This window comes from Sinohyriopsis cumingii, chromosome 10, assembly GCF_028554795.1.
Source record: "Sinohyriopsis cumingii isolate HCF-2022 chromosome 10, ASM2855479v2, whole genome shotgun sequence".
In the NCBI taxonomy this organism is placed as follows: Eukaryota; Metazoa; Mollusca; class Bivalvia; order Unionida; family Unionidae; genus Sinohyriopsis; species Sinohyriopsis cumingii.
In genome coordinates, this window is record NC_142970.1 from 54,756,046 (window position 1) to 54,764,745 (window position 8,700).

Consider the following 8,700-nt stretch of genomic DNA (forward strand, 5'->3'; position numbering starts at 1 on the left):
AATGCAGACTAATTGTTGACTTCAGCTAAATTATATACACTATTCATAAGTCCAACCTTAGAATATACTTCTGGAGTCTGGGATAATTGTTCTATTGAAGATTCGGAAAGATCAGAATAAAGGGGGGAAAATCAGATGGAAGATGCACGGATCGTTCCAGATCTATACCCATTAATTCTTCTAGATAGTCTCTTTATGCGGAAACTTCTTGGTTTGCACAACGAAGGAAAAGGAAGAGATTATGCATTATGTATTCGATTATAAATACTCAAGTACCTAACTATTTAAACGAACTTCTTCCACAAAGGAGATATGAGGCATCTAATTATCGTCTACGTTACTCTCAAAGTATCACACCAATCTCAACCAAACTTTATATTTTCACACGACCTTTTACCATATACGATTCGTCTTTAGAACTCTCTGCCTGATGATATCCGAAATCCTCCAAATCTTTCTATTTTTAAGAAACGTTTCTCTAATTTAACTAACGGGTCATCACACAAGCAGAAAGACATCTTATTGTAGGTGAGTAGTCACGTCACTTTTCAATGATAAATCTAGACTTAACCAAGAAGTGTATTGAAAGGTAGAGCGAAAGAGCTGGGATCTTTGGCATTAGGTAAGGGGCAATAGACAAAGTGTTCAACTTCTTCATTATCATAAGCACATGCACACGTGAAAGAGTTAACTAAATTCACCATGTAAAGGTCGGATTTCAGGAGACTACCTGCTTGTCTAAGTTTAGTATGTAGGATATTAAGGTGACATTTGTCAGTAGCGTAATTTTAGCGTGATGACCCGTTAGTTGAATTAGAAAAACGTTTCTTAAAAACAGAAAGATTTGGAGGATGAGAAACCTATAAACTAATATCAAATGTGTTAACATCGGTGGTTCTTTACAATTGGCATGACTTATTTGGTTATATACAAACCATCAAAAAACGGCAAGGGTAGAAGCGGGTAGCAAAGATATGAAGATCGGTAAGTCGCAAGCAATACCGAGACAAAAAAGGCAACTTTCAAGGTAGCATTTTCACACATTTATATTGACACGGGTCGTTTTAGACTAATGAGAAACCAATGACTGGATATCAAATAGGTCCAAATCTTTGTAGCTTTTTTTACGATTAACATGACATATTTAGCCTTATAGAAAACGATCATGTTGCACGGATATAGGCGCACGGACAGAGAAATGAAGATGTACTTAATACGATACATACACATAATTTTTACTGTTTTATTGCTTAAGTATATGCTTCATATCACTAGTATCAGCATCGAGGTATGTGATACCATCGCAAAACAGCAATACTAGAGGCACGTAACAAGGATATGAAGATTGGTAATGGTAAAGTCGCAAAGGATACTGGGTAAAATATATAAACTTTTCTAGGTTGCATTTTCACACATTTCTGTAGGCATAGATCAATTTAGACTGATGAGAAACCTACCAAATAATACCAGATTTGTCAAAATCTGTGTGTGCTTACGATTGGTATGACTTATTCGACTCTAAGATAAACGTTCGTGTTGTAAAGATCTAGGAGCACTAACATTCAAATGATTATCATCGAATTATATGGTACCATCTCAAAGCGGCAAGGGTAGAAGCACGTAGGTAGAATATAGAATATGATGATCCGTTGATGATCCGTAATATCGCAAGCGACACCAAGTAAAAAATATCAACTTTTTTACTTGCATTTTCACACATTTATATATTTCACAGATCAATTTAGACTGATGAGAAACCTATCAATTGATATCAAATTCGTCTAAATCGCGTTTTTAAAAAATTACTAATGTTATAACTTATTTGCCTATATGGAAAACGCTCATTGAGGAAGACATTGAGCGGACATACAGACACACAAAGATGTACTTTATAAGATGCATACACATATTATATATTGTTGTATAGCTTTCCTTATATGTTTGAGATCTATAATATTAAAATTGAAATATGTGGTACCGTGGCAAACTGCAATGGTAGAGGCACGTATAAGTCGCAACCGATATCGAGTCAAAAATACAAACTATTTTATTTTCATTTTCACACATTTCTGTTGGCACATATCGATTTAGACTGACGAGAAACCTAACAATTGATATCAAATTTTGCTAAATCGGTGTTTATTACTATTGTAATGACTTATTCACCTTTTGTTAAACGATCGTATAGAAGACATTAGGAGAAAAGACAGACAAATGAAGACGTACTTAATAAGATACACACACATATTATTTACTGTTGTACAGCTTTAATTATATTCTTCAAATTTATAGTATTAGCATCGAAATATGTGGTACAATCGCAAAACGGCAATGGTAGTTTCACGTACCAAGGATATGAAGATCGGTAATGTCGCACCCGATATTCAGTAAAAAGAAAAATCTTTTTTATTTTGCATTTTCACACATGTCTATTGGCAGAGATCGACTTAGAATCATGAGAAACGTATCAATTGATATCAAACTTGTCAACATCGTTGGTTGTTTGCGATTGGTATGACTTATTCGCCTATATGGAAAATATTCGGTTAGGAAGGCACTAAACGCAAGGACGTACAAATGAAGACGTACTTCATAAGACGCATACACATTATTTACCGTTGAACAGCTTTTATTATATGTATCAGGTTTATAGAATTAGCATCGAAAAAATGTGATACGATCGCAAAACGGGAATGGCAGATGGACGTAGCAAGGATACGATGACCGGTAACGTTGCAAGCGATACTGAGTGAAAAATACCAACTTTTCTATTTTGCATTTTCACCCATTTATATTGGCACAGATCTATTTAGACTGATAAAAATTTATCAACTGATATCAAACGTGTCAAAATCGTTCTTTGCGATTGGTATGACTTATTCGCCCATATGGAAAACTTTCGTATAGGTCAGATGTAGGCACACGGAAAGACAGATAAAGACGTGCTTAATAAGATACATACACATATTTTATAATTATGTACAGCTTTAATTCTATGCTTCAGATCTATAGTATTAGCATGGACGTATGTGCTACCATCGCAGAACGGGAACGGTATATGAACGTAGCAAGGATATGAAGATCAGTAAACTCGAACCCAATATTCAGTAAAAAGTACACTTTTTTGTATTCTGCATGTTCACACATGTCTGTTGGCACAGATCGAGTTAGACAGATGAGAAACCTATATATTAATATGAAATTTGTCAAAATCGGTGTTTATTTACTATTGGTATGACTTATTCGTGTATATCGAAACCGTTCGTAGAGGAAGGCATTGGGCGCACGAACATACATTATGAAGACGTACTTAATAAGAAGATACATAAACATAGTATTTACTGTTGTACAGCTTTAATTATATGCTTCAAATCTATAGTATTAGCATCCAAGTAGGTGCTACCATCCCTAAACGGGAAGGATGGAAGCATCAAGGATACGAAGATCGGTAAAATCGCAAGCGACAATGAGTCGCAAATAGCAACTTTTTTATTATTCATTTTCACACATTTTTTTTAATTATTTTTTTTTTTTTTTTTTTTTTGCACAGATCGATTTAAACTGATGAGAAACCTATAAATTGATATCATATATGTCGAAATCGGTGGTTGTTTACGATTGGTACAACTTATTTACCTATATGGAACATGTTCGTGTAGGAAGGCATTTTGGCGCACGGAAAGACAAATGAAGACGTATTTAATAAGATATATAAACATGTTATGCTGTTGTTTAGTTTTAATTTTATGCTTCAAATCAGTAGTAAACTCCCCCTCCCCTTAGTATGCAACTGCAAGCACACTTTGTCAAATGCTAAAAGGCACTAACTTTCTTGAAAATTATAATAATCAAAAAAAATTCCGGATTCGTATATTATAACGTTATAATGCGCTTTCATTTTCCGTCAGGTGGGTCTCCAGGTCGAGTTGTTATGAACAACAGGAAACAGTATCGTACATTCTTTGCTAAGCGATCGCTCAGGTGGTGCAGTGTCTGTACAGAGCGTCCGCCTTGGATGCGAGAGGTCGCGGATTCAAACCCCTGCCGAATCACACTAAAGACATAAAAATGGTACTAGCAGCTGCCTCTTTTGGCGCCCATCATTAAGATATTGGTGTGAGGATAATGTGATTGGGTGGGACAAAATGCTGTATGTTTGTGGCATGATGCCACATTGCTAGACATCATTATAAACTGTCACAATGCAGACATGGTAGCGATATGATTGCATTTTTTTTTAAAGCTACGTTAAAAATTACACACACACACACACACACACACACACACACACTTTGCTTAGTTATTTGCTATTTGAAGAGATGGAATATTGTTCATATTTCAACCGCTTTTTATTAATGATCATCGATGTGACCAACATATACGATAATAATACTCCCGATGATGATGATGATGATGGTTGTTGTTCTGATTTCTGTATTACTACTGCTCCATGGGTATATATCGAACTTGAAAACAGAAGCACTACCAGCAATAAAGCAGCTTTGAAAACAAATCGCACTTAATCGATATCAATATATATTGACATCAAAATGAACGTCAAATGCTCTGTGCAACTGTATCGAAATGAACTATTACATGCTGGGTTTTTTTTCTTTTCTTTTTGGGACAGTTTTAGACCGAAAAAAGTAGTACTTCAAGGCTCTGTCTATGGTATAAATATGTTCATGTACACTTTTCCATTGTAACTTTAAGTGTATAGACTGCAAATACGATGAAGCACAAATCGAGGACGTCGAGTGTTAGCATTGGAACAATGTTACTACTTCGGTCGAGAAGGATAACGACCTATATATGTATTCCTGCCCACTACCATGTAGGATGTATCAAACTGTATATTACTCAAGCGCTCTTTGTCGAGCGTGCTGGTGTGTGTGTGTACAAAAACAAATGGAATATAATAACTTTAACTGAAATATATACAATTAAATTCTATATAAAAGTGATGCGGCACCTGGGAGTAAAGCAAAAATGGAAGAAACAAATTTCCGGATCGCTACTATCAACAGCAATGGGATAGACAAAGCGAAAGCAGACAAAGTAGCCAAAGAAACAAACTTTGGTGTAATAATGATACAAGAAACACACTATAGAATTAAGCCAGAGTTCGAAATTTTAGTAGAAGACAAACTTAACGCAATAAAGATATGCAACAATTTTGCAAATAATGATATTAGAGTTGGTTGCAACAATAATATTTTTAAAAAGCTGGGAAAGGTTTGAGGAGGGGGGAATTTTTTAAGGGACGGTTGCTACGTGTTAAAATGTTTAATTGGCATATTATAAATGTGTACATGCCAGCTAATAGAAATAAGAAACTAATTTTAAAGAAAACTTATACACCTACCTACAACAATATTCGATGGAAAATCTAATCATAGGGGGAGATTTCAACTGGGTAACTATAAATTAAACCAGTCTAGCAGGATTGATAAATTTTACGGAAATTTTTATGATCCATTAATATATATTAATACTGCAATAACCAACCAAAAGCTATCAGACCATTTCATGCTCACTATTGACCTAAAAATGAAAAAAATAGAAAAATGTGGGTCAGGACTATGGAAACTAAATAATAAGATTTTAAATGACAAAGAATATGTCGAAATAATAATTAAAAAAAGAAATTGAAACCGTCAAAAATGAAGAAAATATTAATATAATAATTGATTGGGATGTTTTAAAAAACAAAATAAAAGGAATAAATATTCAGTACTCAAATAGAGGGCGGAAAAACCCCAGAAAAAAAAGACAAACACGAACTCAAATTAGAACTAAGCAAAACAACAAACGACGATGGAGAAAGAAAAAAAAAAACGATTGACAGACAAAATTAAAATCGTTGAAGAAGACGAAAATCAGGGGAGAATAATAAGGGCGGGAAAATTTACAAAGATCTACAACGAGGCAAAAAACGTATACAAGCGAGAAGAATTTAGAAAAGGGGGTGATACAATTTTAAACAATATCAAAATAAACAATGTAACCCATACTGTAAAAGAAGATATCCTAAATAATATTTCCAAATATTATAAAGAACTATACACCACACACCACACAGAACATATACTTCAGCACAATCGACAGCTACTTAAAAAATGTCGACTGTGAGATGACATCAGCAGTACATAGAGACCAATGTGATGATGTCATCTCAGATGAAGAAATCACAAAAAGTATATCAACACTCACAAAAGTCACCAGGGAAAGATGGACTCATCGTGGAATTCTACCAAAAGTTCCACGGTGAACTGACGCCGATCTTAAACGCTTTGTATAATAATATAGTTTTAAGTAAAAATAAAATGACTAAATCTATGAGGGAGGGAGTTATCACAATTATATACAAAGGGAAAGGGAATAGAGACGAGATTAAAAACTGGAGGCCTATATCACTTTTAAACACGGACTATAAGATTTTAAGTAGGATTTTAACAAATACAGTAAAGGGTAGGATAAACAAGATAATTAATGTAAATCAAACTTGTGGGGGAGGGATATACAAAACAATATTTTAAACATTAAAACTATAATTAACTACATAAATGAAACTGGTATGATGAGTGCTATGGTACTCTTCGACCAGGAGAAAGCTTTCGACTGATTTGAACAAAACTGTATAAAGAATGTTTTTAAAAAATTTGGTTTCGGACCCAATTTCCAAAATGGACCAAAATCCTACACACTGGGATAATTAAACGGGAAATGCACGAAAGAATTTGAAATACAACGATCAGTGATACAAGGATGTCCACTATCAATGCTAGAATACGTAATGGCAATATAAATCCTACGTCACACGATAAGAAACAACCCAGATGTGCAAGCAGGGGCGTATTAACCATTAAGCAGACTAAGCACGTGCATAGGACACCAGGGCCAAAGGGGGCACCACAAAGTTGAGAAAAGGGTGAACAGAAAGAAAGAAAAAAGAATGAAGATTTGTAAAAAAAAACTGATACAACTAGTGCAAATTGATCATGATGTTCTGTTTCTTGATCATGGTACACCCTAGGGTTATCTTCTCAGGTGTACGTGGAAAAGAGGGGCGCGCCAAGATTTGTCAGTGCTTAGGGCACCAGTGAGCCTTAATCCGCCCCTGATTATACAAGGCATACAAATACCAAACCTAAAAAAGAATTAAAAAATGCTCTAACATGCATATGATTGCAACATCTTTATAAGAGAGGGGAAATGCTATAAGCGTCGGGTTCCAAAATAGACCACAACAAGCACGAAATCTTAAAAATAGTTAACTGGAGGGGCAACCACCCTGGATTATCGCCCCCCCCCCCCCCCCCACACACACACACACTTACTGAGAGACACTGTAAAGGCTCTAGGGGTTTACTTTGGTAATAAAAAAAGAAGCTGTAGAAAATTATGAACATATTATCAATAAAATAAGAGAAAATGTGAAAATCTGGCCATGGCGCCATTACCTATCATGGAGCGGGCCCAAGTGGCCAAGACTTATTTATACTCAAATATTAACTACATAATTAAATCCATAGATATGGATAATACAATTTTAAACAAAACAGACAACGAAATAATAGATTATATATGGAATCATAAAATGCATCATGTAAAAAAAGAGACATTATATAGGGCCAAAAGTAGAGGGGGCTTGGGGTTGCCGAGCCCTCTACTACTATAATTAACTAACATAATCAATAGATTAAAAAAAAAAATGCACTCAGACCCGGCTACAGCGTGAGAAGCACCGTACATCTACTGGTTCGGCTTCACCTTGAGAAACCGACCAGAGATATACAAAAATAACAAATTAATATAAAAAAATCGAAGTGCCACGCAAACATATGAGAACTAATTTTAAAATATAGAGACAAAACAGATTTATGCAAAATTTAATAAGTAAAAGTCACGCTTGGATTAGGGAGGAGGTAACCAAAAATATAAAATGTAGAGTAGAGCAGGACAACTGAGGGGGTAAATTGGACAAAAAATTGGAAAAATTGGGGAAAATAAGATCTGTCAAAACACAAAGTATAATTTTTAAATACCTGCACAACACCTGGCTAACAGGCGAAGAAACAATCAAACATCGTATGCTGAGGATAATGCCGAAATGCCCTTTATGTAAAACAGCGAACTTCACCAAACTACATACGATTGTCCAATGTGATAAAACTAAACATAATAGGATAAAGTTAATAATGAAAATTTGCAAAAAATATAAGTATAACAAAAATAACATTTTATTCATAGATTTAGACTACGAAAACAAAATCGTTCTAAAATGTATAGACTATATAGTAACTACGATGATATCCTGTGGACAGGTGATAAAGATTTTTAAATAAGATACGTGGTAAAAATAAGAATATTAACCACAACAAGAACTCAGTACGTCTTACGACGAATAGATACTTACCGTCAGGTTGATATAACGCAATTGATGTTGGAATTGGGGGAGAGAGGGGGAGGGAGGAATAGGTATTACAGACCGAAGGGTCGCGTAGCGCAATTGCGAGCTGATGCCATACCCATACCCCATCCTCGCACCCCACAACAGCCATATTTCAAAGAAAATTTCAAATTCTATTTCAAATATTTCAAAGAAACCCATATAACTTTTTTTTTTTAAAAGAGAAAAGGGAAGAAAGGAAGAAAGAAAAAAATAAAAGAATTTTGTAATTTAATTTTTTTTCTTCT